A 9,496-nucleotide genomic window follows, 5' to 3' on the forward strand; every position below is an offset into this window, starting at 1 on the left:
TGTGCACAATAGGTGACCCTGCTGGTTATTTAAAATACCAGTGGCAAAGCTTTCAGAATCATAGCAACTCACAAGCCACCACAGTATGACAAACTGACAGATGAGTGGTGGAAATAAGACATATGGAACCCTAATGAGCAGATTGGTCTGTTTGTCATCCCATTAGACTTAAAATGACCCATTCCTGAGGCAAAAAGGGAGAACCACTAGTATTAGAATGAACAATCATGAGTGTGGTGCACCCTTTAGACCCAGGGTCTTAACACTGAGAATTTTCTAGACCCAGGAGATATATTACAAGATAGATAGACTCAGGATACAGTGTCATGCTACAGATTGCATTTGGTCTCATTAAAATCATAGAGCCGTAACACTGGAGATAACTTGAGATGGTGTATTAATTATCTAGTGCTATAACAGAAATACCACAAGTGTATGGCTTTAGCAACCAAAAATTTATTCTCTCACTATTTATTGTCAAGTGCCAGTGAGCTGATTCCGACCCCTAGCAACCCTGTATAGGGTTTCTGAGGAGCATCTGGTGAGATTGAACTTCCGACCTTGCAGTTTAATTGGTTTTGCAGTCTGGCACATTAACCCACAGTGCCACATAAGAGGCTAGAAACCCAATTTCAAAGCACCCGCTCTGGAGAAAGGTCCTTGTCTCCTTTTAGCTAATATAGACCCATACTCTGTGAAGATGTCTGTGCGTGTGTTGGCATCAATCTGTCACTAGATTGGTGCCCAATTTCACTTGGTTGAGTAGGGCAGAGGCCCAGGGGTCTGCCCAGGGAGAAGCTGCCTGAGAGCCTCCCCAAAAAGCTGTCCAGACTGAAGAACTATGTGCTGAGTCATTTCTGATTCTGAATTGTAAATTGTTACCTTTCTAGAAAACCCCATAATTGTGAATATTGTCTATGGCCATTGCAAGTTATTTTAGCACTCAGTAGAGAAGTAGAGAGTGCCGTGGATGGCACAGCTGGTGATAGAAGTAATGAAAAGGTGGGAAGGTGGATGTGTATCTGGCCCCACTTCATAGAAATCAGTCTTGGGCTGTTGATCGTCTCCTCTTTCCTTGTGAAGTTAGAGAAGATTAGACACCATGTGCCACATGTTTTGTTCATTGATGGAATAAGGAAGTCTATCAAATGACCAAAAAAGTAAACTGTAATGTCTAGAGGAGTGATGAATGTTGTTCTGGTGTGGCACTGTGTGCTAATGCACTGGACTGCAAAGTCAGTTTGAACTACAAGGTCGCCGGCTCAAGCTTACCAGCTGCTCCTTGGAAACCCTCTGCATGGTCATTATAGATCGGAACCGACTCAACGGCATTTAACAACAACAGCTCTCAGTTGGCGATGCTGTAGAATAAGTACTGGACTTCTAACTAAAAAGGTCAGCAGTTCAAAGCCACAAGTTTCTCCCAAGGGGAAAGGTGAGGTTTTCTGCTCCTGTAAAGATTCACAGCCTCTGAAAGGGTTGCTATCAGTCAGAACTAACTCCATGGCACCTAACAACAAAACTGCCACCTAGAAGAAAGACTGGAAAACTGCTTCCATAAAGACTGAAAAAAAACAAACAAACAAACAAAAAACCTATGGGGTAATTCTAATCTGTAACACATGGCATTGCCATGAGTCAGAACCAACTTGACGGTAACAGGTTGAAGTGGGTTTTCATAATGTCCAGCCAACACAATGTGAGCTAACGGGTGATCTGAAATCTAGGCTCCAAGCCATGCCGTTAGTCATTATTTGAATCTTTAAGAATAATTGTATTTGTACCATTTTCATTAGCCAAAGTTTTATCACTGATCAAAATCTTGCTGCAAGCTCCTTTTAAGTTTTCTTGAGCAACAGACAACTGTAATTATCTTTCTCCTTTTCTGATTAGTATATTTTGTAGAGTGGTGTGGTTGTCAGTGTTCACATGTGTGTGTAATTTCTTTTTAATTTATAGTAGTAGGAGTCATAGATGGAAAGTAAAACCAGTGGGAAATACAAAGACAACGTACACTAAATAGAGATGAAGGGGAAAGGAGATGAGAACCACACCAGGGTGTAGATTCCAAGGGGTGAGGAAGCCCAGCTGGGCCAGCAGGGATAATTGGTGTAGACCATCCATCGCTGAGGGCTCAAGAAATGCATCCCTACTTCTCTTTGTCAATGATCCTGATGCATCATTAATTGAAACTAGAATATTGGGTTGGGAGGTAATGCTGCCTCCCTCCCATGGAATGGTGATTTATTTGGAAAACTCTAAGGAGCTGTGGTAGCATAGTTGTTACAAATTGGGCTGTGAACCGCAAGGTCAGCAGTTCAAAACTACCAGCTGTTCTGTGGGAGAAAGATGAGGCTTTCTGCTCCCATAAAGACTTACAGCCTTGGAAACCCTGGACAGGATCACTATGAGTCAGAACCAACTCCATGGCACATAACCACTAACCACCAAGCGTAGTGTTAATGAGTCAGACTGCTAACTTCAAGGCTAGCAGTTTGAAACTACCGGCCATTCCGTGGGAGAGAGCTGAGGCTTTCTGCTCCTGTAAAGATTCATAACCCAGAAACCCTATGCAGGGTCGCTATGAGTCAGAACCGACTCCACGGCACATTACCACCACCACCTAAGTCAGAGACAAAAGAGGCCTGGTGGTGGTGATATATGGCAGCACTGGAATGCTAACCACAAGTTAGGCAGTCCAAACTCACCTTGGGAGAAAGCTAAAGTTTTCTGCTACCATAAAGATTTACGGTCCCAGAAACCCTATACAGGGTTGCTCTGAGTTAGAATTGACTGGATGGCATGGGTTGATGAGAACAATGGTTGCCAAACCAATGTTGGAATCTCTTGAGTCATGGAATCAAAGAAATGGACTGTTATACACACCCACATGAACTTGGGAGTAGATTCTTCCAGCAAAAGTTTACTTCAACAGAGGTGTCTTCATCACAAGGAGAATAAATGAGCTGTCATACACAGAATCTAAGACTATTGTATCATCATTTAATAAGCCATGGGAGGAAACAGTGAACTGAAGGGTCTTCATGGTAGTAATGCATAATGTGCTCACAGGACTGGGGTTATAAGACAAACGACAACCCAGTTAACCTTCACTTAAATTGGTCTGTCCTGCCCGATAGGAGTTAGAAGCATCTGCTACTATTGTTAGATACCAGAAATTGATTCTATCTCAATGTGACAGAGTATATTTACAGAAATGGTGACCAGGTCTTTTCTCCCACAAATTCGTGTGGCTCCAAACTGCCGATTTTTTCTTTAAGCAGTCAACAGAAAGCCCACTTTTCCATTTCCTAACCTTTGCACCACCTGGGTTCCTTGAAATGCATACTAAGTAATTGTAAATCAACTGTTAAGAATTAGCAGGCCTCTGGCAGCAGGACAGGTGGAGAGGCTAGAACTGTGGGTTACCACCTGGCAGCAACCGCCTTCACACCTTTACAGACAGCCAGTGGGGGCTAGTGGTACGTTCCCAGTTGCAGACCCTGCCCTCGGCCCTCTGGGGTGAGCCAGGAGCAGCCCCGCTGAGGGTCCCAAGGGCATCCCAGCTCTGAGTGTTTGTCTGGCATCCTGCAAGTCTCAACTCCCTGGAGGGCTTGGAGTTCCCTTTGAAGCGCTTTGCACAACAACAAACAAATCATCTCAACTTCAAAGTAAAATCCATACTGGAGTAAAAAAAAGCCTTTAACTCTGCTGAAACATTCAGAAGTCTGTTTTTCCTTTCCACTCATTTGAAAGAACTTGAAGAAGAAATAAAATGGCAGTGGTTTAAAGTTAATATTCAGGATGAATGATGACAATTCAGATGACAAGGCAGAAAATTAATTACAATCCTTATTTATCAGTAATAAAAATGGAAATATGTATCTGTACCACCAAAAATCACCACTTACACAACATCCTTCAACTAATGTGAATTGGAATTCTGCTAACCCAGATGACATGGATTGATTATGAAACCAACCCTGCTAAAGACAATGGTGAAAATATTTCTTTGAACCATCAGCGCCTTAAAGTCCTTGATCACCAAAAATCTTCAAGTGATTTTAGTAGCAAGGGGATATTAGAGATGCACAAAGATTTCATGTGTCAGATTTCTGCATATGTTTTAAATACAGAGAATCCTGAGTACCTGCGTAATAATTATCATTCCCTAGAAGTTCTGGCCCAGAGTGTTGAGCCTTCCTGCCTTTCCTATGGAAGGCAAAGGATAATTTGAACTGTACAAAGCCACCCCACTGCCTTGAAGCTTACCTAAACATTTATAACACTGATCATGCCATTGATATGAGTCCATCTTTTCATACTCCTGGAATTCTGTAATGAACTGGTTTGTGAAATGGAAATAAATACATCCTTATCTGCTCTACTCTTGTCACCTTCCCATTTTGATGAGATGCATATGAGCGAAAAGAGTCTGATTAAGAGAGAGTCAGAAACTCCCTAGCAATATTATCAGAGGCCCAAAATGCAACTTGCACAGGATTTCCTGATGTGGTGCTGCTCCAAATATTGAAAATCCATGTCAGTATTCTTCAGGAAAGGGCATCAGTGGGTATACAGAGTGAGTCACAGCAAAGCCTAGCTGGAGAACAAAGGATACAAGCTCTAACATCAGTTTCTGATGGCATGGATGTTACTAAGGGGTCTGTAGTATGAGAGTTCTTTTGTTTGTCCATAGATGAACCAAATAGTGAGACACATTCACAGAGCTCATACGAACAAAAGGAAATGGGCCAAAATTTAAGAGAAACGGTGTCCAATTGTCTTATAGATGATGAATGCCCTTTACTAGTGCCAGCTTTTGATAAAAGTAAAGTCCAACTACTGAATCCACAGCATCAAAGTCACTTTGATTAAAGACACACAAATTTCTTCCAATGAAAAGGATTTGGGGACCCAAAATGGTAACTCAGAATTGATGCTTGTTGAAACAAAAGGTGGCTACATCATTTGAATTGTCTTGGACTGCAAGTAATCTGGTCACTAGTCAAATCACAGTTTGCATGTCAACGCTAGTCTTAGAATCCACAAATCCTATTTCATTTGTTGAAGCAATGGGGAAGCAGTGGAGAGAAGAGTAATTAAGAGCTTAGAAATTTACTGAAGTTGAAGGAAACTCTTATGAGCACATCTGAAACTAGTCTAGGAACATCAACAACCAAAACTAATATCTCTGTAGGCAGCAAGGTTAGAAAAACTGAAATGATAAGTTATCCAAGACCAAACTTCATCAGTGTCTTCCTCAAGACAGCTGGCAGCTCTGAGCAAAACACCAAAATCGGACTTGAATGTGAACACAAACACAGAAATCCTAATTAGCAGATGCATCAGCAACAATTTAATAAGCTGGTTACTAACCAGGCTGTGCTTGTTAAAAGTCATTCTAAAAATGCTTCACACAAATTTCCATGAACAACATCTCCTATGACATTGAATAAGGAAGATGTTGACAAAGCAGTTCTCATAATTCAGCATGTGAGACTGGGTCTGTCCCTACATTTTTTTCAGAAGATCAAAGGCATGTTCCCAGATAAAATGGAAATCACAGCATGTTTGAGAATGACATATGCTTCCAACATTGATCGGATTAGTCCTGAAAAAAAGGGTGAAAAAGGAAATGGAACACCTATGGAAAACAAAAGCTAACAAGGGATATTTTGAATGAGACCTTTGAGTATGATTTCTCTTTGGGGTCTCAGCGTCAAAAACTGTAACCTCCTCAGGCTGGAATATATCCAAACCAGACTCCTCCAGCTTGAGGAAAACACCTGGTCCAAAAGCTAATCACTGCTTCAACTACCTGAAAAAGCCAGCAATGAAATGCAAACAGCTGACAAGGAATTTTCCCAGAAGCTAAGCATGCAGCACCAGACTGATCTAACAGTTTAAGAACTAGCTTAAAGAATTTTGTACCACGGAGTGTGAACGCTTCAGAACATTTATCAAAGAAGTATAAAATCCAGTTGTAAGGGCAGTTTGACATCTGAAACATGACCCATGAAACCTCTAAGTTGGAGGCTGAAGCTAGCCATTTGGAGAAAGTAGAATTGCTAAAGAAGATGTATAAAACCTCCCTTTCAGAAATCAAGAGAAGCCATGAAATAAAAAAGAAATCACGTGAGGATTTGCATTATGAGAAACAGGAAACACGAGAGAAACAAATCCATGATCTGAAGAGGTTAAATGATACTTTAAATGAAAGGGTGAATCAGAAAAACAAAAAAGAATGTCGAAAATGAAAGCAAATTTTAAAAATTCTCAGCTCATGTGTCTGGAACAAGAGTTAAAAAGGTTTGAAGAATGAGAAACTGCATCAAGTCCATGAACATGGAGAAACTGGTGGACAGCAACACAGCCCTGGTTGACAAATTGCAGCTAGTCCAGCAGGAGAACGAGGAATTAAAAGCTCAGATGGACAATAACATGGCAATTTCAAGGCAACTTTTTCACCGAGATGGCCGTTCTCCAGTAGTCCTTGGAGAAGGAATCGTATGTCAACAAACAGCTGTCCAATGAGCTCTGGTAGTGTAGTGGTTACGAATCGGGCTGCTAATCTCACGGTCAGCAGTCGAAACTACCAGCTGCTCCGCGGGAGAGAGATAAGGCGTTCTGCTCCCGTGAAGATTTACAGCCTCAGAAACCCTGTACAGGGTCGTTACGAGTCGGAACCGACTCCACGGCACATAACAACAACAACATGGAGAACGAGGAGCTGCTCTGGAAGCTGCACAGTAGGGACTTGTGCAGTCCCAAGAGGTTCCCCACATCCTCAGCGGTCAAGAAATTCTGACTCCTTCCCCGGCCCCAGCTTCTCACCTAGATGACACTTCCCGGAAGCTGGGAGACTACCTGGAAGCACTGTGATACAGGTCTGCCAGACTGACCCTAATGATGATCATGGGAGCAAGAGCTACACTTTTGTTGATGTTGTGTGCTGTGGAGTCGGTTCAGAATCTTAGCGACCCTGTATAGGGTTTCCAGAGAGCACCGGGTAAGTTTGAATCACCGAACTTGTGGTTCAAACCAACCTTGCGGTCCAGTGCTTATCCTACAGTGCCACACCAGGACTCCAATAATCACATATAACTGGAAAGTAACCAGCACTGGAGTGGGTAACTTAGGGAAATGGAACTCTGGAGTAAGACTTTTGAGTGGGAGTAAGACCCATGACTCCTCCAAAGAGGATCTCGGAATTCATCCGCGTGGACGTTATTGCACTAAGCGCTTAAGGAACGAGAGAATCTTGCTCATTGCCTCCTACGTATAAGGACAGAAACTCTCAGGGGCCTATTAAGGTAAAGATTCATAACCTTTAATATGCTCTTCACCATAGACACCTTCTTAGGATTTTTATTTCAATCTGACTGAGGCTGTGTGAATGAAATGAATGTATTAGTGTCCTGGGTCTGATGTTGTGTGTTGAAAATCAAAAGTTGAATGTAGCTGAATAGGTATTAATCAAATAATAGTGTACACAGCTCAGCAAAAGCCACAGGAGAAAGAGCAATAGCTGCTTGAATTATGACTATGACTAACTCCGCTCAGCCCTTTGACATGGAGCAGATTACCTCAGGGCCAGCTTTGTGGTCTGTGCATTCTCTGTATCTATTTGGAGTAACTCCGTTGGCTGTTTTTCAAGGCTGAAACTAGCTAGGTTTTTCTGGAGATTTTAAATTTATTCATGTAATCCTAGCATCATACTATGATCCACGTTCTCAGGCTGTCAGCAAATGTAGTCCCTTAGTTTTTCTAAAAATCTGTATCAAGAAAAAGGGCTATACTAATAGATATTTTCTGCTGTAATTTAACGTGCTATCCTTGCAGATTGGAACTGTCATCATCTCTCCCCTTCTTCCACATTTAACTCATTTCTCTCTCCGCCATCCAGAGCCACAAAAGCCAACCTTTTATCTCCTCCTACGTTTTTCTGCCACAATGATCAGGAATATGCTTTTCCAAAGTCAGCTAATATTCAAGGTGCTGAAAGCACTTGCCAAATAAACTAAGGCCTGGATCTGATACTACAAATTTTGGGAAAGCTTAGAGAGAATAAAGCACGAGAAAGAGAAAGTCATTGGCTAGCAGAACTAAGAAAGCTAAGACTAAGTGTGGTTTATTGACTCAGGGCATCTTGCTTAACCAGTGATGCAGTATTTGATAGAACAAAACATTCTGGGGAGATAATGCTGTTTCCTTGTATACTTTGAGGAATCTTTTTGGCTTTGGAAAAGGAGCAGAATAGCCAGCTAATAAGCTGAAAATTCAGCTTTCAAGTGTCTTTCAAGTTACATTTCAATTTCTTAGTAAAACTTTGTTACCCTCCCAGTTCTATGACCTCGAGGAGAGTAGAAAAACTGATTTTTTCTCCTTCATTCTGCATGTATCAACTTTGTAATGTCAGTATTTATTAACCTGTATTCCTGACATTTGATGACTGCACAGATAACCCCAATAATAAGAACAAATTCAGAATTCTAAGGGTGGGTGTTTTAAGTTCTCATTTCCTTGTACATTACATGTTGTTGTTAAGTGCTGTTGAGTTGGTTCTGACCCTTAGCGACCCTGAATAGGGTTTCTGAGAAGTGGCTGGTGAGCTTGAATTGCCAACCTTGGAGTTCAAACCAACTTTGAAGTTGCCATACCAGGACACACAACGCCACACCAGAACTCCAGCATAGTGAAGTGATATTCAGGATGCATGTTTGTTTAATTAGTAATAGTGTCTGAACACTTTGACCTCTAATACTCTATTATGTATGCAACCTCTCATATTTGTTTCTGATAAATTAGAATGTAGGCTCATTGACACCTCATGGAATTTCTCTGGTGACACTTCCAAGTTGTTCTCAATGTCATTAGCCAAAGTTGGGTTTGCCATTCATCCCCCATGCATGGTAAATCCTGTGCTGTTCTCAACGATCCTCCATACTATTTAGGCATCTGGGGAAATTACTATAAAATGTCTTCAGAGGATGGGAGACATAGGAGAGTAGATAGGAAATTAAATATGAAATTTATGATTTTTTCAAACCAAATGTAGAGTACTAACTGTTGGCACTTGATAAAATAATGTGGGTGTGTAACCAACTGCAGCTGTTACTCAGTTTGTAGTAATGTTGTTGTTGTTGCTACTGTCGTTAAGTGCTATTGAGTCAGTTTCAACTCAGTGATCCTGTACAGGATTTCTGAGGAACAACTGATGGGTTTAAACTGTTGACCTTGTGATCCATAGTCCAGTGCTGATCCTACAGCACCACACAGGAGTCGTTGTAGTAATAGAAAGTACATTTTACTCGGATAAAATAAATCATGCAGGAACATTCAGTACAGATAAAAAAAATTATTTGGAAAGAATTAGCAGGATCTGGATGGTTGTTGTTGTTAGGTGCCATCGAGTTGGTACCAACTCATAGTGACCCTATGCACAACAGAACGAAACAATGCCCAGTCCTGGGCTAACCTCACAATTATTGCC

At 41.4% G+C, this 9,496-nt stretch overlaps 1 pseudogene; it reads left to right on the forward strand.

Annotated features, from left to right (window-relative positions):
• The window catches only part of LOC102834896, a 24,311-nt pseudogene extending 17,466 nt beyond the window's left edge, over positions 1–6,845 (forward strand).
• Positions 6,846–9,496: the final 2,651 nt, after the last annotated feature.

The sequence above is a fragment of the Chrysochloris asiatica genome, unplaced genomic scaffold, assembly GCF_000296735.1.
Source record: "Chrysochloris asiatica unplaced genomic scaffold, ChrAsi1.0 scaffold00206, whole genome shotgun sequence".
Classification (NCBI taxonomy): Eukaryota; Metazoa; Chordata; class Mammalia; order Afrosoricida; family Chrysochloridae; genus Chrysochloris; species Chrysochloris asiatica.